At 35.8% G+C, this 21572-nt stretch overlaps 1 long non-coding RNA gene across 1 annotated transcript; it reads right to left on the bottom strand.

Annotated features, from left to right (window-relative positions):
* Positions 1 to 16617: 16617 nt before the first annotated feature.
* On the bottom strand, positions 16618 to 21143 carry LOC111091473. The gene is made up of 3 exons (XR_005375339.1): positions 20961 to 21143; positions 20611 to 20850; positions 16618 to 16910 (listed from the first exon to the last, which is right to left on the bottom strand). It is a non-coding gene; the product is annotated as an uncharacterized LOC111091473 (long non-coding RNA).
* Between the last annotated feature and the right edge of the window lie 429 nt (positions 21144 to 21572).

The following is a 21572-nucleotide window of genomic DNA, read 5'->3' as shown; positions in this document are numbered from 1 at the left end:
TTGTTCACAGCCAAGAGGTGGAGGCAACCAAATGTTTATCAGTGGATGACTAGATAAAGAAAATACATACATACTATGCAGCCTCAAAAAAGAATGAAATCCTTTCACATGATAAAACATAGATGATCTTCAAGGACCATATGCTAAGTGAAATAAGCCAGTAACAAAAGAACGAATGGTGTATGATTCCATTTATATGAAGTATCTAAATAGTCAAAATAATAGAAACAGAAAGTAGAAAAGTAGTCACAGATGGCTAAAAAGAAAGAGGAACAGGAATTAGTGTTCAATGGGTATGGAGTCTTAGTTTTGCGAAATGAAAAGTTCTATAGATTTGTTGTGCAACAATGTAAATATATTTAACATATTAAATTGTACACTTAAAAATGGTTGATGGTAAATTTTATACTATATTATTTTATCCCAATAAAAACAAAAACTGATATATAGTCTTCAAAAAGATCAACATTATGAAATATAAAGAAAGACTCAGAAGTATTCTAGATTAAATGAGACTAAAGAAAAATGACAAGATAATATATGATCTTGGATTTTCTTTTTGTAAAGATATTTTATTAAGATCTTAGAGGGAATGTGAATTAGGTCTCTGAATTAGATAAAAATATCGTGTCAATGGTAATTTTTTTATTCTACTATTGTACTGGTTTGATATTAAAACATTCCTTGATTTTAGGAATTAATGACTGGGGTATTTAGGAGTGAATCAGCAGCCAAGCATACAACTTACTTTTTAAAAATATAGGAAAAAATAATGTGTATGTGTGTATATGTGCATGTGTGTGTATAGTAAAAGAGCAAATGTTGTAAATTGTTAACATTTGGGGAATGTGAGTAGTAGTTATAGAGGAATTTTTCATAGTATTTCTAATATTTGGCCCGTCCAGCCAAGTGTCGTTCACTGAATTGGAGTGCACTGTGTAAAAGATTTCCATTCTGTCCCCACCTGAAAGCATTGGTGCTGGTTCTTTCTATAGCACCTTTGCTGCTGACTTGGTGTATTTGAGGACCGTCACCTTCTGTAAAGGGAGAGGATGAATCAAACAAACAATACGATTTCTCTTGGCAATCACAGTGCTTTCTCAAATGGATACACTAATCTGCAGGCTTCAGCTGGCTTGCATGCTTTGATTTGGCTTTCAGGTGGCTCACTGTTGCTGTTTATCAGTGAGTTAGGCAATGTCATGATCTTGAATTCTCCATTTGATGCCGTGCAACTCACCCCATTACAAGTGGATTTAGTAAGATCTATCTGCCTATACCTTATCTACAGTCATATCCTGTGTGACTGTATGATAATGTATCCCTCCTGCATCCCACTGTCAATCTAGGCACCCTTTTCTACTTCTGCAGGGGCTAGATATAGAGTGCCTTTCTACCTCTAATCTTGATCCAATTCTATTATAAGACCCTATGCCCCTTTTCCGCCAATGCAAATCCTTATTCCTGTTTTTAAAAACCTTTCTGGAGATCAGAGGATAATTCTAGAATACAGATAAAATTTTGAGCAATGCCAACTTGATAGTTTATAATTGAAGACTTTGTTTTGGGTGAATTTAGCTAAGAAAAGAGAAGACTAGAGGGCCTTGAGGATTTCCTAATTTTTCAACATATTAAATATTTAATGACTTATTGAATTATAGACATCATATGTATTTTAATATTAAGATGGAGAACTTCTTTAGGGCATTTACAGTCTCTTCCAGCCTAGAGATTATATGATTTCATGAATTACTTTCAATTACCTGAAAATTACTATCATCCTTGAAGGGAAAGAATTGACCAAATGAATCAAAGTAATCAGTTAGTTGACTTAATGACTTTTCTTGATTACTATACAGTTGACAATTGATGTAAATCTCAATAAATCACAACAAAGTACAGTTGTGATGTGATAGTGGCAACATTAAAAACGATTAGGGGACAGGGACAATTTCATTTTTTCTTATACAAAAATTCTTATTGGAGAGGAAATCAGAAGTGCAGAATATTATAAAAGAGAAAATAAGAATAGTCCACAATTTCACTGCCAGGAATAATCTCCATACTATTAGGCATTACTTTTTAATTATTTATCCTAAATCATTAAATGAGTATTATGCCAATACTCATACTCCTGCAAAAATATATGTGTATATGATATATACAGATATATGTGTTTATTATAGTATCATCATTATGAAAAATTGAAAATTACCCCATTTGTAGGGAATTGGTTAAACAAAGCATGTACCATCTAGATAAAGGATATTATGTTAGAAAGTGTGCAACATTTGCTTGAGTTAGAAGATAACTTAATTGTGATGGCCCTTGGCACTACATGCCATGAATTATTAGTGTTCCCTTTCTCACTGGCAATGAACTTAGTATGGCATTCAAGGCCAAGGACATGACCTAGTCAATCCCCAGATTCCATCTTTGTGAAGTTTTTGGGGTGACCAGATTTGGTATTAAGTACAGAATCAGGCAAAACAAAAACCACAGTATTTCAACAAGGAAATTTTATTTATAGAGGGATTGATTAAACAGTTATTGGAGAATCAAACACATGAAAAGAGGACACTGAGGTAAAATGCATTAGCAATTTCAGGAAGCCCTATCACCTCAATAGCAAGGGCTACAAAGAGAAAAGGTAAGGATAATTGGTATATAATGCTTGGAAGAGAGGAGCCACAGAGCTGGAACTCAGGTCTCTGAGAAGAGCTGATGGTGGTAACTCAGGAGCTTAAAGGAGGCTTCTATGAAGTGGGACAATAACGTTTCTTATTTTATATGGTTCTTGTATGGGTTAAACTAGATTATACATGTGACCCTCTTAGCTATTATTATTAGTGGGTGGTAATGTAGGCCAGTACTTAAGTGCAAGAATCTTAAATTTGATTGCCTGGGTTTAAATCTCAATTCTAAGAATCATTAGTTGTTTGTTTAGAAAGTCTCTTTGCTTTCCTGTTATCGTAATGACTATAAAATTTGCTGGAATTTGCTAAATCTTACTAGCATATCAAACAGGACTATTTGTAATAAAACAACCCTAAAATGTAATTAGTATTCTTTTTCTCATTTCACAGATTAGAAACCTGAAGTATAATAAGGTCAAATAATTTTCCCAAGGCTATGTAGCTCATAAGTAGTAAAACTTGTATTAAATCAGGATTCTTTACAATATTTATAAAATCTAATACATTATATATATTTACTTATTTATCTCCCCTGCCCAGCAGAATATATGTTCCATGAGAATAAAAATTATTTGTCTATTTGTTTGAAAATTGCTACTTTCCCAGCCCTTTGACCAGAGCATGGCGCATAATACACATTGAATAAATATTCGATGAATGGATATGAACCAGGCAGGGAGACTCCAAAAAAAAGGACAACTATATACAGTTTCACTTTATAATGGCCACAATGTTGAGAAATAGTAGGATAGGTATTATTTTGCCTGCATTGTGTATAGAAAACAATTTTTTAAGTGAAATTCCTTCCTTCCAAGTCACATACTTGCAAGCCCTTGGCCTCTTGATTACCAGCCCACAGTTCTATTCTATACTTTTAATTTGGAATAGAAGGAAAAGAAAGAGAATCAGAGAACATGTGGAAAGGAGCTAAGCTCATGATGAAATTTTTGTCATATAAGTGTACTCTGTGGGCCACACTTTGAAGTCTCAAAGGCAGACTGCTGTAGAAAAAGCCATAGCAGGAATAATGAGGTATATACTATTATAGTTGCAGGTGACTGAAAATGCCAATATCACTTTCTGCCAGATCTGAATACTCTTAAAGATGTAGTTTCAATGCAAAGCCAACATTACTTAGTTGAAAGAACCAGAGGTTCTTTCCAGAAATAAACTTTGGAAACTCTGAAAACCATGGGAACAAGATAAAAATGAGTCTACTTCAAGTTTCCCACATGGCAACACGAGTTATAATCACTGGTTAAATACTCAAAGACTTCAAAGCAGCATTTAGAGAATTAAGTGGTTAAACACAACCTGGCATTGTACTTGAAACTTCACAGGGTTTTGTAAATCTCAATTAATTAGTGTTTATAAGCCATCATGAGATCATTGGATAAATAGTAGATAGTAATAATTAAGCAGTATTACATGAAATGCATTATTACCTTTAAACTTTCATGAAAATTGTTAAAATAAAAGAGAATGCCAAATGGCAAAACCCATAATGCTAATTTTAAAATGTGTATAACTTATTTAGTCTGAGCCCTGTAAAAGTTTCAGAATTGGTTAACTGCCATGAAAAGCTGAAGCGATTTTATAGATGGTAAAAATGGAAGCACAAAGAGATACACAAGACATCTAGAAACAAAGCATCATTTTCCTCAAACTCAATCTCTATGTCGATCTGGAACAGAGACTACAGAATCATAATTGAGGCAAGACCTGCTTACCAAACAAGATAAAGAAATAAGTTTGTAACTGTTGGATCTAGTTGATAGCAATAAACATACATTTTCTTTGCAAACACTAGTGGGCTCTTGGTCTTAAAATAGATTCTATTGCAAAAGAAGTCAGAGTTGTGAATTTTCACTTAAATTTTGGTCTTAGTTGTAAACAAATGCCAGTGTCAACTGTTTGTGAGCTGTAAGTCTGAAAGTTTTCTAGTTTTGTAAAATTGAATGCAATGTTCTCATTGTAGTTCTAAGACGGTTTTTAGAGTGAATAGAGATGGCAAGGCTGCCACACAGGCTTCTCAAGTAATCCTTACTGCACACAAACTCTTCTCCCTGAATCCCTTAGAAAATAGAGCTCTTCAGTTTTCAAACAGATGAAATACAAACAAGCCTATGAGAGTCTATCTTTTGTTAATCCATAGTGAATTATACCACTAATGGCCAATTCTGTATTCCAGTAGGGATCAGCAATCTTTTTTTTCCTATCTGAAAATCAATGAGTTGAAAATTTATAGAGAAAAACACTGAGCAGCAGGTGAGCCTACTCGTCAGGATCCCTCTGCCAATGCTTTTCACTTAGACCCTTTCCAGGTATGCTCTTGCTCTATTGTCAGCCAGTACCTCGGTGCCTGACTGAGCACAGTGGCCTTAGGCAGCAGAGAACTATCTGGCTGTAATAGAATGCAAGCAAAAATCTAAGGATGAGATTGAGATGATAAACATTTTTAAACATCTGGCATTATTGGTTTTTTTCCCTTCTGATTTTGAAAACAGAAATTGTTCTGATTCACACAAGAAGAGTTGGCATAGACTACCATCAGCTTCTAAAAAGTAAGATATTTCAGAAATATTTTAGAAAGATTGATAAGCAGAAGATAGAATAACCATGATTTGTGTAAAATATCCATTTCATATTTAAAGTTAAGTTATATATTTTTTAAAAGATTTTATCTATTTATTCATGAGAGACAGAGAGAGGCAGAGACACAGGCAGAGGGAGAAGCAGGCTCTATGCAGGGTGCCCAATGTGGGACTTGATCCCAGAACCCCAGAATCACATCCTGAGTCAAAGGCAGATGCTCAACCGCTGAGCCACCCAAGTACCCCTAAGTTATATTCATAGAGATTTTGAAAATATTTAAACCAACACATCTGTTACTTATTGATGAATTTCAACTTATAGACATTATCAAATCTTTACAGACAACATGGGATCAGTGTACTTTTTCCCAAATTGATTTTGAAAGTACTATGTATATTTTTGTTTTTTTTTTAATTTGAATTCAGTCAACATATAAATAAGTACATCATTAGTTTCAGATGTAGAATTCAATAAGCCATCAGTTGCGCATAACACCCAGTGCTCATCACATCACACATGTCCTCCTTCATGCCCATCACCCAGTTACCACATCCCCCCTCCCAACCTCCCCTCCAGCAACCCTCAGTTTGTTTCCTAGAGTTAAGAGTCTATCATGGTTTGTCTCCCTCTCTGATGACCTCTCATTCAGTTTTCCCTCGTATGTACTTTCAACATGTGTTGCATTTTTAAATTTTCACATGCCCATTTTCCTTAACACCAAAAACATTGTCCCTTCTACACAGTAAAAAGCCATAAAACTATTTTAAGTACTAGGCCATCTTTTTAGAAGCCTCTTAATCATGTGATTAAAAAGCTTTTGTTGCTTATGGAGCATTTCTAAGTTATTGTCATTTTTTTTTAAAGATTTTATTTATTCACGAGAGACAGAGAGAGGGGCAGAGACAAAGGCAGAGGGAGAAGCAGGCTCCATGCAGGAGCCCGATGCGGGACTTGATGCCAGGACCCTGGGATCACGACTTGAGCAAAAGGCAGACACTCAACTGCTGAGCCACCCAGGCGTCCCTATGGTCATTTTTTTTCTCTGTCAGATCTAAAGATATATGACACATGAATTTGCTTCCCTAAAACTATGTGTTTACAATTTCTCCTGGTTTGTTTTTTTAATAAGGTTTTCCATAAAGTCTAACTCATTTTTCTTTACAAATAACATTGTACCCACTTCAGGGAGTTGCATTTTTTTTTTCCAATTCAATCTAAAACTGGTGTTCTTACCTGTTATTTCTTCACAAAACTTCTTCCAATGACTTTTTCAGATTTCATTTTTAACTTTAATTTCTTCAGGCTATATCTTGATGCTTCTGAAGCTTATTGGGAAATTTTATAAAGCAAGAAAAGTTAATGATGAAATTATGCAATAATGTGTTATATTTGAATAATTAAATATTTCTTGATAATTAGGATTTGGAGGTTCTAGGATTTAGGGAAGAACAAGCCACTGGGTTCCTTCTTAAGTCCAGAAACAGACAGTCTAGGTCAGGTGTGTACACTTAGCTTTATGACAAGACTCTGCTTGACCTCTGTTATTGCCTTTGATCTGAATCTAGGTCTCCACTGTCACCAGACCTTCATGAAGCTACCTTTTAACAAAAAAAGCTGCTTTCTTTATTTGATTCTGCCCTTTGCCCTGTGTCATTTTGACCCAACTCCCTCTGCTACCCCCCCTCAGATATCCCAGAAGTTGTGAGAAAATGAGATCAGTACAACAGTGTTTTTAAAATTACACTGTAGGGCGCCTGGGTGGCTCAGTTGGTTAAATGTCTGGCTCTGGCTCAGGTCATGATCCCAGAGTCGCAGGATCTAGTCCTTCATGGGACTCCTCACTCAGTGTGGACACTGCTTCTCCCTCTTCCCTTCCCCCCTGTTCATGATCTCACTCTCTTTTTCTTCAAATAAATAAGTAAAATCTTTAATAAATAAATAAAAGTGCACTGTATTATTTTTTTAAGGGGCTTTACTTTTTTTTTCTGGTGGTGGTGTTGGCTCAGTCAGTTAAGCATCAAGTCTTGATTTTGCCTCAGGTCATGATCTCAAGATTGTGAAATTGAGCCCCACATGGGCTTTGCACTGTGTGTGGAGACTGCTTAAGGTTCTCTCCCGCTCCCTCTGCACGCCACCCCCCCCCCCAAGTATTCAAGCACTCTCTCTCTCTAAAAAAAAAAAAGAAAAAAAAAATACCAACAGTAAAACTTGAAATTATCATTATTTCTTTGCAAGATGTTATTTCCAATAAATAAAAAAGTTGAGCAAAAATTTTTACAATGCTGTCCTATATTTAAAATGACCTTTTGTTATTTGCAACCACTTGCTAAATAGTCCCAATTTCTTCCTAGTTCATAAACTGCACCAAATTACTCTTTCACTTTGAGATGATAATTTCATGTGCCCATTTACATGTCCCTTCCATGGAGAAGAAAGTTTTTAAGTGGTAAATATGTTCTTTTATCTAAAGATCAGTGAAAGGAACAAAATAGATTAGAATATTTAGTTTAGCTACTTAGTAGCTGTGTGAATTTTGTCAAATCAATCTCTCATAGTGTTCACGGTAACAAAATGGACGTCTATTGTCAAATTCTCAGTGTTCCCTTTTCCCTCAGGGAACAGCAACTCACTGCCCCATGTAGTTCTGATACAATGGTTAATTCTGAGAGGCCCACCAGTTTCTAGAGCACAAGGTTTAGCAAGTGTCAGCAATCTGACCAATCAGAATATCCCAACCCTCTCTCTACTGTGATGGGTCCAGAGATGGGCACATGACACAAGAGCTAATTGGAAGTTCTTCTGTGAGCTTTGCTCTGTGAACACACAGAGATTCACTCCTATAAGATGGCAAACACTAAGAAACATATGAGGTCAAAAAGCTAATTGACTGAGTTATCAGAGAGAAAAGCTGAGCTGAAAGTTATAGAGTGACAGACATAAAAATCACCTTAATCTTCCCATTTTTAGTCAGATCTACCCTTGAGGTTTTCAATCAAGCCCTTACCTCCAAAAGGATTTCCCTTTAATGCTTGCACTAGTTCAAACTGGTTTTCATCACTAGCAATTGAAATGATTCTAATACAGAGGGTTATATGAGATAAAGTATGTGGAGTATAAAGACCTGTAGAAACATTAAGGTATAGCTATCACTCAGAGAATACTATGTTGCCCCCAAAATTATCATGAGTAGAAATTTGTGTTAGAGAAATACCGTCCTGACTGTACCATGTCAATCACTTGATAAATATAAATATACTTATTACATGACCTCCAGTATATCTCATAACCAAAAATAAGAGAGGAACTTTCTCCTGAGAGTGCTCTGAATTTCTGGCAATAACATATGGATAAATAACAATATAAAGTGAGCTCTGATGAACCACACAACATAAAGTTCCAAAAGCTACCTTAAGAAAAGCAGTCATTTAGATATATTGTCTACCACAGAATTGCTTCTATTCCCTTAAGTAATATTGTATAAACATTATTTTAGTTGCCAATGTGAATATTCAAAGAACATAGACTACTATGATATTTGGTTTTTTGTTTCTTCTGAGACTATGATAACTTCCCCCCAGCCCAAGTATTATATTGTGTTGTTACCATAAAAGGCAAAAATTAGTGACTTTATTTATCCCTGTTGAAATTGGTAATAAACAAACAGCTGTGGTTAGCGCGTAGGCATTTAAGATGTTCTGAATGCAGATTGTGGTTTAGATATCCATCTCAAAAATGGGATTCCAAGGATAGAACCCCATTTAGAAATGTACACAGTCTACAGGTAGAGACCAAAGGCATCAACGAAAATAAAGTCTAAAAGAGTATCTCAATGTTGTACAGTAAAATATAATGATGTTAAATAACCCTTCTTCTCTGACATGTGGATTGAACAATTTTCTGACACATCAGAAAACAAACAGGGCAAATCTGTTTTCAGTCCGTGTGTTTTCCTCTTTACCAAGTGAAAAGGAGTCTGTAATTTTGCACTAAGGCCCTGTGTTTGAATCACAGAAGACAATATTGGTCCAATAAGAAGAATGCCACATTTAATTTAACTCAACATAATGAATACTTTGAACACGCACTCACAGTGTAACAGAAACTGATGAGAGAGTGGACATACAACTCTATTCCCAAAGAGAAAAGTCAGCTATAGAAGACCAATCTGTAAAATGTACAACAGAGAAATTTCTCTACATGGCCATATGGAGAAAGAAACCACACTTCTTTCCACTGTAATATGGATTTAAGATTCTACATGTCCACATTTTTCAGCTCCCCTGTTGGCATCAAGTAAACAAATAGAATGTTGTACACTAAGTACATCTATGAAGCCTGTTCAAGATGTAAGCTAGCCCATGGAAAAGACTGAATAACTCTCCCTGGGGATGGCTGGGAAGTTTTAGAAGAAAATAATATCTGGGCAGTGACTTCTTTTTAAGTTTTTTGTTTTGTTTTGTTTTGTTTTTTAGGGATGGTGCCTTGGTAGCTCAGTTGGTTAAGCATATGACTCTTAGTTTCAGCTCAGGTCATGATCTCATCGGTCATGAGATGGAGCCTCAAGACAGGCTCTGCACTCAGCCGGGACTCTGCTTGAAGATTTTCTCCCTCTGCCCTTCCCCCACCATCTCTCTCTCTCTCTCTCTCTCTCTCTCTCTCTCAAATAATAAATAAATAAATAAATAAATAAATAAATAAATAAATAAATATTTAAAGGTTATTTTTTCTTGCATAGTATATTAGGTTTCTCCAGAGAAAGAAAACCAGTAAGATATATATGGAGATTTAGTACAGGAATTAGCTCACATGATTAGGAGGTTGAGAAGTCCATAATCTACCATCTGCAAGCTGGAAAACCAGGGGAGTTGGCGATATAATTCAGTCTAAGTCCCAAGGCCTGAGAAGAAGGGAAAGGAGGAAAAGAGGGGAAGGTGGTGGAAGGGGGCAATTGTGTAAGTATTAACTGAGTTTGAAGGCCCAAGAACCTGGAATGTCAAAGTCTGAGGGCAATGAGATGAGTGCCCAGAGACAGCAAGTTCACCCTTCCTCCAAAATTTTGTTCTGCTCAGGCCCTCCATGGCCATCTGCTCCCTCAGTTCACTAATTCAAATGCTAATCTCTTCCAGAAATACCCTCACAGATGCACCCAGAAACAACATTTTACCCACTATCTTGGTGTCCCTTGGCACACCAAGTTAACATAAAATTAACTATCACACATGGGGATGAGCATTTCAGGAAGAGATAAAGAAAATCAAGATGAGGGGCACCTGGCTGCCTCAGTCAGCAAAGTATGTGACTCTTGACCACAAGGTTGTGAGTTCAAGCCCACAGGTTGGGCATGGAACCTACTCTAAAAAAGAAAGAGAATCAGATAAGTTGGAGTATAGTTTGATACTGCTAGACAGTAAAATAGATAACTGAAAGAATTAAAAGAAAAATCACCTTCTTGGCTTGTTTATTCTATTTTAAGTACATTAATGTTCAGTTGAAGTCATAAATGAATCAATTTCCTCCAAAACTATTGAGCTGTACAAGTTTATATGGCTTCTAGGGTCAAAAGAATTTTATTCTGATAATAAAATGGTATCAGCCATGCACATAAAATAAAAATCTAGTTCTGTACTGTGCCCATCCAACTCTGCCCCATCCAAGACTTTCTCTCAAACAGTATTTGCATAGCGCTTCAGTCATGATTGTGTATCAGGGACAGAACTGGATGTAACACATTTTAGGTCTCCATTTCCTCATCCCAACCTGAACCTTAATACCAACCCCACAGTGTCCAATATCCTGGTCACTTCAAAGAAAATTTTATTAGGACGTGAATCTCTTTCTATATATTGGGCAGCAAATCAGTCTTGTTATCAAATAAACCAAATGTATTTCAGACTTTGTCATTTTCTTAGAGACAAACTGAACTTCACTCCCTCTTTTAGCTCCAGTGAAGGTGCTAACCAAAATTGGATGGCAAAACCAAACCAGGGGTAAGTCAGGGCCAGGAGACTCCATAAGCTACAGAATTTATCCTGAATAATTGAAAGCTGGAAACCACAATTCCAGCTCACCCATGTTTAACCACACTTTGGCTAGAGGTTTGAGATTTTTCAATCTTTCCATCCTATTTTTAGTTCTGATGATGCATCAACCAAAATGTAATCTCAATGTTCTTTTCACATTGTTTGAAAACTGTCTAAGCTTTAACTTCAACAAGCAGACCTTTGGAAAATTAGTAATTAGTAAAAATACAGACTTTTCAGCAGATTCTCTAGAAGACAAGTAAAGCTTTTGAATGACCATATTGAAGTTAAATTACATGTAGAAGAATTATTTTATAGCATTAATTTTTTTCCACCCACAAATGTGAACACATGGTATATGAAGGTACTCTTTCTGTCTAGGAAGAAGCAAGCCATATTTTACATTTATTCATGCATTCAGAGCATGTATGAGCAAGTATGTTATGCTAAGCACTGAACAAATACAAAGAAGACAAAGAAGAGAAAGGCCTTTGTCACTGGGATAGAAGATACAGCGTACAAAGTTAGCAAATACACACAGTCAAATGTGCAACAAAGTGTTATATAGATCTTATGAAAGAAATTAGGATAAAGCACAATTGTAGTATTAAGTTGACTATGGGTCTCTGAAAAGGAGCCATAGGGAAAAGTAATTATTTGCTAAGTGGACATGGCAAAGTGGCAAAGTTGGCAAGGGATTAGGGAAAGGTACTCCAGGCAGAAATGACAATAGAAGCAAAAGCAAAAAGGCAGGACTTGGCTTAGTCCAGGGTTTCTCAAACTTATAAGTATTTAGACCTCTTATAAAATAATAATTTTTTTTGGTATGCTCAAATCAAATTATTTTCTTAACTATGTAGAAATATAACACTAAGTATAAACCATAATGTGTATAGCTATTCTATAATTATAAAACCAAACACGTGGATAAACTAATTATAAAGAAAAACACAAAACTAATATTATTCCAAATAACAATATGAATTTAATGGTATGAGTGATATTTCTTGCTGAAACAATATTGTCTCTATTGCGATGAATCTCCTGAGATTGACATGCCTATACTACCTTAGGCTAAATGATGATTTAATTTTTTCATCTTCTTCTTTTACTAGAATCATTGCCAGATCTTTATTCATTCAGCAAGCTGTGACATTATTTGATTTTCATTTGTAATGAATGTATCATTTAAAATATTGAGTCTAAAATAATGGGCGTACACCAACTTAAAAACTTTTGCATAACAAAGAAAACCATCAATAAAACAAAAAGGCAACCTTCTCCTTGAATGGGAGAAGATATTTACAAATCATACATTTGATAAGGAGTTAATATACAAAATATATAAAGAACTTCTCCAACTTAGTACCAAAAAAGCCCCAACCCAATTAAAAAATGGATAAAGGACTTGAATAGACATTTGTCTAAATAAGACATACAGATGGCCAACAGGCACATGAAAAGATGCTCAACATTACTCATTACCAGGGAAATGCAAATCTAAACCATAATGAGATATCACTTGACACTGGTCAGATTGGCTGTTATCAAAAAGACAAAAAATAACAAGTGTTGGCAAGGATATCGAGAAACCTTTGTGCACTGTTGGTGGAAATGTAAATTGGTGCAGCCAGTATGGTAAACAGTATGGAAGTTCTTCCAGGAATTACAAATAGAAATACCATATGATCCAGCAATTCCATTTCTGGCTATTTATCTAAAGAAAACAAAGATACCAATTTGAAAAGATATATGCACCACTATGTTCATTGCAACATTGTTTACAATAGCCAAGATATGGGAGCAACCTAAGTGTCTATCAATAGATGAATGGATAAAGAAGATGTGGTATATACTCAGCCATTTAAAAAAAGAAAGAAATCTCACCATTTGAGACAACATGGATGGACAATGAGGTCATTATTCAAAGTGAAATAAGTCAGAGAAAGATAAATGCTATATGATTTTCCTTATAAGAGGAATCTAAAAAAAAAACCAAAACAAATAACATACAAAACAGAAACAGTCTCATAGATATGGGAAACAAATTGTTGGTTACCAGAGGGGATAGAGGGTTGAAAGGCAGTCAATATAGGTGAGGAGGATTAAAAGGTACAAACTTCCAGTCATAAAATAACTAAGTCATGAAAATGCAATGTAGAGCATGAAAAATCATGGAATGGAATGTATAGCATAATCAATAAAATTGTAATAACTTTGTGTGGTGACATGATAACTAGACTTACTCTGATGATCATTTTTTAATGTATAAAAACATTGAATCACTGTGGTGCACACCTGAAAGCAATAGAATATTGTAAATCAAATATATGTCAATAAAAAAGACAGATAATATGAAATCACTATTTGAAACCAAGAAGATATTATATATCAAATATACTTCAATAAAAGACAATTATACTTCAATAAAAATATACTTCAAATTAATACATAGATATATAAAATAAAAAATATTAAGTCTGCTTCTTTTTTCATTTATGTCATTGTCAAAGACAATGAGAAAATTTTGTGGTACTACTCAATTGGAAAGTGATCTTTTAGACCCTTATTACACGAAATGAGGTCCACAGAGCAGGACCATTGCTATCTCATCAATAAGCTTGTTAGATAGAAGTGCCTTGAGCCACACAGTATTTACTAACCCTAACCATAACCTTAACCTTAACCCTAACCCACAGCACTTACCAAACAGATCTTTACAAGATCTCCAGGTGATTCCTAAACATACTAAAGTTTGAAAAACACTGATTTAGATTATTCAGATATGTTTATATTATTTTTAAAGATGATCACTAAATTAAAACAAAAAATAGAAACCTTCTCAAGAGACTTCTTGAACTCCTGATGAGCCCTTTCACTAGCTCAATAAGAGAATTTAAAGTAAGTCAGTTTGACTGGAGCATAATTTCAGGGGCAATCAATAAGTTTAGAGAGATAAGAGACCAGTTTGGTAAACTAAGAAGTTTGGACTCTATCCATTAATTATTGGGGAGCTACTGTAGGATTTTAAGCCCCGGAAAGAGTGATGAGATTTGCTTTTTTAAAAAGATTGCTCTGGCAGCAGTCATGAATTGGAGAAAGGCTGACTGGAGCCATGGAGATGAGCTAAGGGCTTATTTAAATTGCTCAGACAATGAGGCCAACCTAGTGCTGAAGCTGGAGTTAGACAGGAGGGAGTAAACATAAGAGTTATCAAGGAGGTGGCTTCATGACTGATTGCATGTCAAGTTTCTTACTCAGCCAACTAAAGCAGGAAATGCAATGTAGATCTGGGAGTAGTGAAAGCAAGTGTGAGGGGCGCCTGGGTGGCTCAGCAGTTGAGCGTCTGCCTTTGGCTCCGGCGTAATCCTGGAGTCCCGGGATCAAGTCCCATATCGGGCTCCCTGCATGAACCCTGCTTCTCCCTCTGCCTCTCTCTCTCTCTGTCTCTCTCTCTCTCTGTGTGTGTGTGTGTGTGTATGTGTGTGTGTGTCTCTAATGAATAAATGAATAAAATCTTAAAAAAAAAGAAAAGAAGTGTGAGAAGAATCATCAAGGAATAATTTGTGGAGAAAAGCCTAAATTTTAAATTATTGCCTTACCTTCCCAAATAATCAACACATTTATTTATTGATCTTTTTCTTTAAAAGGTTTTATTTAGTTATTTGAGAGAGAGAGAGAATGCCATCATGAACAGGGGAGGGGCAGAGAGAAAGAGGGACAAGCAGACAGCTTGCTGAGGCCAGAGTCCTACATGGGGCTCAATGCTAGGCTTGGTCCCAGGACCCTGAGATTATGACCAGAACCAAAGTCAGACACTTAACCAACTGGGCCACCCCGGCACCTCTAATCTACACATTTAAATGTACTCTTGGAGTTTATGAAATACTTACTTCTGTTTTATACTCTTGGCCAACATTATATGATACTTTTCATACTGTCATAGTTAAGAGTCCTGTCTCCCTTTTTTTTTTTTTTACTTGACAGGAAAATATGTTAATGCTGGATAACAATGTGTCCTGCTTTAGAGAAGGCTCATAAATAGTAATCTCCTTTGTATGTAAGTAAGCCACTACTTACTATCTGGAAGAGCAGAAAGAAACTATGATCAGAAAGAAAAATCCCCCCACCAGATCATTAGCAATGTAATGGATTCTAAGAATGATGCAAAATGTCTTTTTACTTTTCATCAGTCTCTTGACTACACCTAAGGTAAAGGCATAGCCTGGAAATCCCTCTCCTCTGTTCCCCCTCTCCTTGTCAAAAGTGCTTTCAATATGTTGAGCCCCATTTTTTTTTCCTCTTCATCTGTCTCCATCCCCTGCATGAAAGGGAAGCAAGGTCATTCAAGCCCTGAGTCCTTCTGTCTTCTGAGTGAAGCACCAATAGGGCAAGATCTCAACTTGCCTGTTTCATGCTGATACTGACATTAAAACATAACATCAGGGAGTCATTGTTATAACAAAGTTTCTTCCTTTCTTGTCCTACTTAAATTTCCTTCCCAAAGGAATAGATTGGGTCAAAAAAAGAAACCCATTTACTTCTATCATTCCTATATAATCCCAGTCCCACCTCTCTGCCTTCCTGGCTTCTCCTCCAGAAAAAAATGGAACCCAATTGGATGGCATGACAGATGCATTAGTGGTCAAAAGTTCATCAATAGCTTTCTGATTCCTGACACAATGGGCTGGAGGGTGCCCCTGTCTTTAGGGAACAATGTAGGCCACCTTAAGTGATACATCAAATGACTCTACTCCTGACCCAAAACAGTTCACCTTGTCTCCAACCCTTCTCTGCAATTAGAGAACTGCCTTGTATTGAGGAAGCTGGATACACGGTATCACTGTTGCTCATTCCATTTCCCAAGATTTCACCTGACTTCTGCCAACCCCATCTAAACTGATTTTTTTGGGATGAGCTGATTACTCTTCCAGAATGAGTGCTCACACTAAGCACAATTTCCAAAACTGACACCTCTCAGTGCAGACATAACATAAAATAGACAATGCAGACATAACAAGAAATTAGATACAGATGGATGCTAGTAAAATAGTTTCCGGAATTATGATTGCAAATCAAACTAGCTTACATAAGATAGCTAAATTCAATCAAATTCATTTTTAAAAACAGTGTTCCTAAGAGTTGTAGACCCCCCCAAAAATAAGAAAATACAAGATCCTATTAAGTTAATTTTTCCATTTACATATCTTTAACAGAATCTATCTCAGTAGGTCGGACTGCCATAATAAAATACTATAGATTCAGTGGCTTAAACAAGAGAAATTTATTTTCTCACAGTACTGGAAGCTAAAAAGTCCAAACTCAAAGTTTCAACAGACTTGAGTTTCTGGTGAGAGCTCTCTTCCTAGTTTACAGACAGCACTTTGCTGTATCTTCATATGATGGTGAGAGAAAGATCCTGGTGTCTCTTCCTTTTTTATAAGGACACCAGTTCCGTAGGATTGAGGGTCCATGCCTATGACTTTATTTAACCTTCATCACTTCCTTAAAAGCTTTTTATTTAATACAGTCATGGGTGGGATGGTTAGGGCTTCCACATCTGAATTCTGAGATGACACAACTCAGTCCATAGAGAGTCCTAAAATGCAAATTCCATTACACAATCACACTAGAAGGCTTCTTTGAATGGACAGAAAGACGAAGTGTTATGAAACCTTTCACAAATGGAAACTGCTTATTAAGTTACCATGAAATCTATTTTATGGGTAGGAACCAGCATTTGTGTATGTGTATGTATCTGCATCGTGTGAAATGCATTCATTTCCTTCTATATGAGTCGAGTCAAAAGTTTGGAAATACACTGATATAGTATGTATCATTTGAATTTGGGTTCATGGCTTATGACTACCTACTTGAGCAATGGAATGATAACTGAGTGACTGAAAAAGATTATTCAGTATGTCCCATTCTGGTTACAAACAAGCAATCGTCACCATCATGGCTAACCTAATAAGTGTAAATAACCTCAGACAACTGAGATGGTAATAGTGTTCCTCAAGTGGTAAATCTATCTTTTAACCCCAGGAGGATTTAGAATTTGGCACATCCAGGTGCATCTGGGTGGCTCAGTCAGTTGAGCATCCAACTCTTGATTTTAGCTCAGGATTAGAACTCACAATCATGAGTCGGGCTCCACTTTGGGCATTGAGCCTACTTAAAAAAAAAAAAAAAAAAAAGATTTTGGCACATCCAGAAAAATTTTTAAAAATCAAAACTATAGCATTAAATTTCCTAGTTAAAATTTTTTCCAAGTAAAAAGTAATTTATTTGATAGTTTATATTTATTATGTTTTTAATAGTTTGACTTTTAAAAAAAATAACTCAAATTTAGAAACTTTAATTATTTGACTCAAAGAGTTAAATTGAAATTTTAAAAAATTTATGAAACTAGCTTTACAATAGGCTATATGTTATAAGTTTCTTACTAAATTGATAAGATTATTTATTATTTAGAAAGATTTTGCCTAAGTAGAAGATTGAAGAGCTAAAAAAAGAAAAAAGTAAATATTAAATGTTTAAACACTGGACCATTAAATTGGTGCCAATGGGAAGGATGTTAAATTTGTAAATGAAACCAAACATTATTCAAGGTTCCTTTAAGAACAATTGCTAACATTTGCTATATTTTATATATGGACCAATACCATTTGTGAGTTGAATCCAGAGGCTTATGACAAAATGAGTTTAAAAAAAAAAAACTAAAGTTTTTAAACTAAAATGTTAGTATTTAAAATTTTAAATAAAAGATTCTGATAATCTTTTCTGTTGATTAAAAACTGTCCTCAAGTGTGCCAAAAAACACACATCAACACTGAGAGTGAGAACATCATTTGACACAAATAATTACAATATAATTGAAGGGCGTCTTCTTTATTGTCGCCTCCCAATAGAGGTCCTGGTTACAGGCTGCCTCTCCTGCACTCGTATATAGTTAAGTATGGCATTGCTATCTACTTATCATTCCACTTACCTTTTCTCCCCTTGCCTGATTATAACACTATATCCTCCATTCTCTTTTCTAAGACCCTCTTCAATCATGACACCCACCAGAAATTGTTATAGATCAGCCGTTCTCAAACAATAGCCAGCCTCAGGATGGTCATTGGATCATCAGCAGTACCTTGTTAAAACACAGATGCTGGGCAAAAGCCTGGAATTTTTTATTTCACAAGTAGAAGATGTAACCCAACAATTGGCATTTGTATTCAGTTCCCAAGTGATGCTAATGCTGTTTGTCCTTAGGTTCCTAATATTTCACTCATTAATTTAGCCAAAAAATATTTACTGAACACACACTGTATGTCAGAGCATTTACTCTCCCCTAGGGCAGTCCTCACCTAGAAGCCATCAAGAACAAATTTGTGTGCTGAGGGACTTTGGAATGGTTCTACTCTGGACAATCTTCTTCCACTAATTCTATTAGCAAACATACTTCAAGACAGTGCCAAGGAAAACTTCTAATCTAAACTAAATCTACACTTCTAAACATACTAATCTAGGCTCAATTATTTATAATCTGAATTAGTGGAGTTACAATTAATGAGTTTTTTTGCTCTCCAAAATTGTATTTTGCACTTACATAGGACATTGATTAAAACTGAGTTTGGAGCTTTGGTTAGATTCCATTTTGCCTTTTTTTTTTTTTTTTTTTTTAAGATGTAGGGAATATTTTTGGAACATTTGATGATATTAATTTTCTTCAAGTTTTAGTTATTTTGGAGAACTTTCTTTTTCTTTGGTGACATGTTCAAATATGAAGGGATGATATGTCAAAATGTCTATTTTTACCTTAAATTTTACCAAAATATCTAATTTTTACTTTAAGTGTTTCAAATTACCTTAAATTTTACATATATATATATATGAGATATCAGCAAATACGGCAATATATTGACATTTGTTGAATTCAGGTGAAGAGTATGCAAGTATTGATTGTATTTTTTTTTTTTTTTTTTACTTTTCTGTGTGCTTGAAAATCTTTCTAATATAAATTTTGAGGAAAAAGAAGTTTGGAGGACTTACAATAACTCATCAAATATTCATCTTCCATGCCAACAAGATTTTCATTACCTGGTAAATGTTGTTCTACTTGACACCATGACATAACAGAGCTCAGACAGCTTCACAAATCTTTGAAGCATTCTTTGAAAGATCACAGAGGAAAGGATTAGAAGGGTAAGTGTGCTATAGTACTGAGTGGAATCAAGACTACTTACACTACTTTTATTTATCTGGTAAACTAAAGTTTAATCTCAGTAATTTACCTCTGTCTCACAATAAAACCTTAATAAATTGGCAGCTGGAGAAAAAAAGAATTCACTAATAAATATAAAAATAAAACTACACTTTCTGAAAAAAAATAAATGCCATTATTGTACACAATTTTGTAAAAATTTCTAATTCCATTATCAGAATTACACTGACAGAATGTAACTTAATGTACATTTTAGGGGATAATATGCATTTTATTTTATTTCTCATAAAGAAAGCTGCCACTGTGACTGTTGCAGATTCTCTTTCAGATTTGGTCTTTTTTTCCATCTAAAATGCTCAAACTATAGAGACTGTGGGTCTGTTCTTTTTCAATTATTCTCCTTATCACATTCATTAGCGTGCTTCACTCTGATTGAGTTATTACTTTTTCTTGCTCGTTATGGAGTCATTTATTTGAGTTAGTTTCCTTAAGCTCCTTCTGGGCTGCTTATTTTCCTCATTACATTTTTCATTGCCTTTGCCAAGGCCTGTTACAGCATGCTGAATGGCAGCAGTTCTAACACAGATTTGGTCAAGGCCTAGAAGCACAGATATAAAGCTCTACTCTACCTTTCATATTCAGTCACATGTAGAAAAACCTCCATGCCAAATGAAAGAATCCTTTCTCTGCTCTCCTACCAATCTGTTTAGTCTCCTCTCCCAGAGAAGCCAAGAAACAATTTTTAGAGGCTTATAAGGCATTCATATATTCAAAATATTTATTAGGTATCTTCTGTGGGTTGATAGTATAAAACGTACAAGAAATACAGAGAAGAATAAGATAAGAATGGTCTTAAAGTCTAATATCAGAGGGAAAAAGAGTTATATATAAAATATGTTATAAATTTGTTTAAGTGTTTTAACAAAGACATTCATTGTATGAGATTTTAGAGTGTGAGACAATTCTTTTTACCCTGGAGGGTTGGTTTATTTGTTGTGGGTTTTCTGCCCTCATCTTCATAAAGTGAAGAGTAGAAGTGAGAGTGAAGAGTAGTAGACTTAGTAGTTGCTAAGTAAAAGCTTACCTCCTTCCTGTGTGCCCAGTGGTTGCTATGGAATCTGGCAGAAGCCACCCTTACAATGGCTTCAGTGAGAAGTAAGGAGGTACAAAATTTCCTCTCCAAACATAGCTGCAAGTCTCCAAGCATACATGAGTCAAGTGTCAAAAACACCACTACTGATTCTTGTCCCTGGAAGAGATTCCTCATCTTCACCTTAAGTCATAAGAAGCATAGCCGTATTTCAGGTATGGAGTAGAAAGGCACCTAAATGAAATTATGAATGAAAAGGGAGTAAGTCAGAAAGTCTGGGAAGATGGTGGAGTAGGAGGACATTAAGCTCACCCCACCCCACGTTTACAACAGGTATTACTCACATCCAAATAAGTAACCTGGAGAGTGGTCTGTGGACTGGCAAAACAGACTCCACAGCCTCATGTAGAGGAGCCACTTCAGAGAGGGTTAGGCAGAAACAGTGGTAGGTAGCTGCCCCCAGGAGGAAAGCATCACAGAGCCTACAGGAGGAGAAGGAATCCCCATGACGTCTGGCCTTGAAAGCCAGAGGAACTGGGTTCTTGCCCTTAAAGAGATGTCTGCCTGAGAATCAGCAACACAGAAGCAACAGTTTGCATAACACCTGGGGCAAACCAGAGGGAGACCTATTTATACTGATTTAGGAGCATGTTGGGGGACTTCTCCTGGAGCAAAGGAACTGGCAGTTCCCATCTTCCTTCCCCACCCCTCAGCCCAAACACAGAGCCGCCTTCAGGAGCTGGTGCCTACAGACACTCGCTACCTAACCTGCTAGCTGTGCACCTGTCCACGAGTTCTCCTGAGGACTTGCCTGCTCCAAACTTGCTGGCCTTGGCCTAGTACAGATTTTGTTAATGAAGTATGTGCCCCACCCAGCTGCCACACACTGACATCACCCACCCCCCAGCCACTGCTGCATGCTGCACCCAGCTGCTCCACGCAAAGATGCCACTTGA

Source organism: Canis lupus, chromosome 21, assembly GCF_011100685.1.
Source record: "Canis lupus familiaris isolate Mischka breed German Shepherd chromosome 21, alternate assembly UU_Cfam_GSD_1.0, whole genome shotgun sequence".
NCBI classification, from domain to species: Eukaryota; Metazoa; Chordata; class Mammalia; order Carnivora; family Canidae; genus Canis; species Canis lupus.
This window is presented reverse-complemented; position numbering and strand designations above follow the sequence as displayed.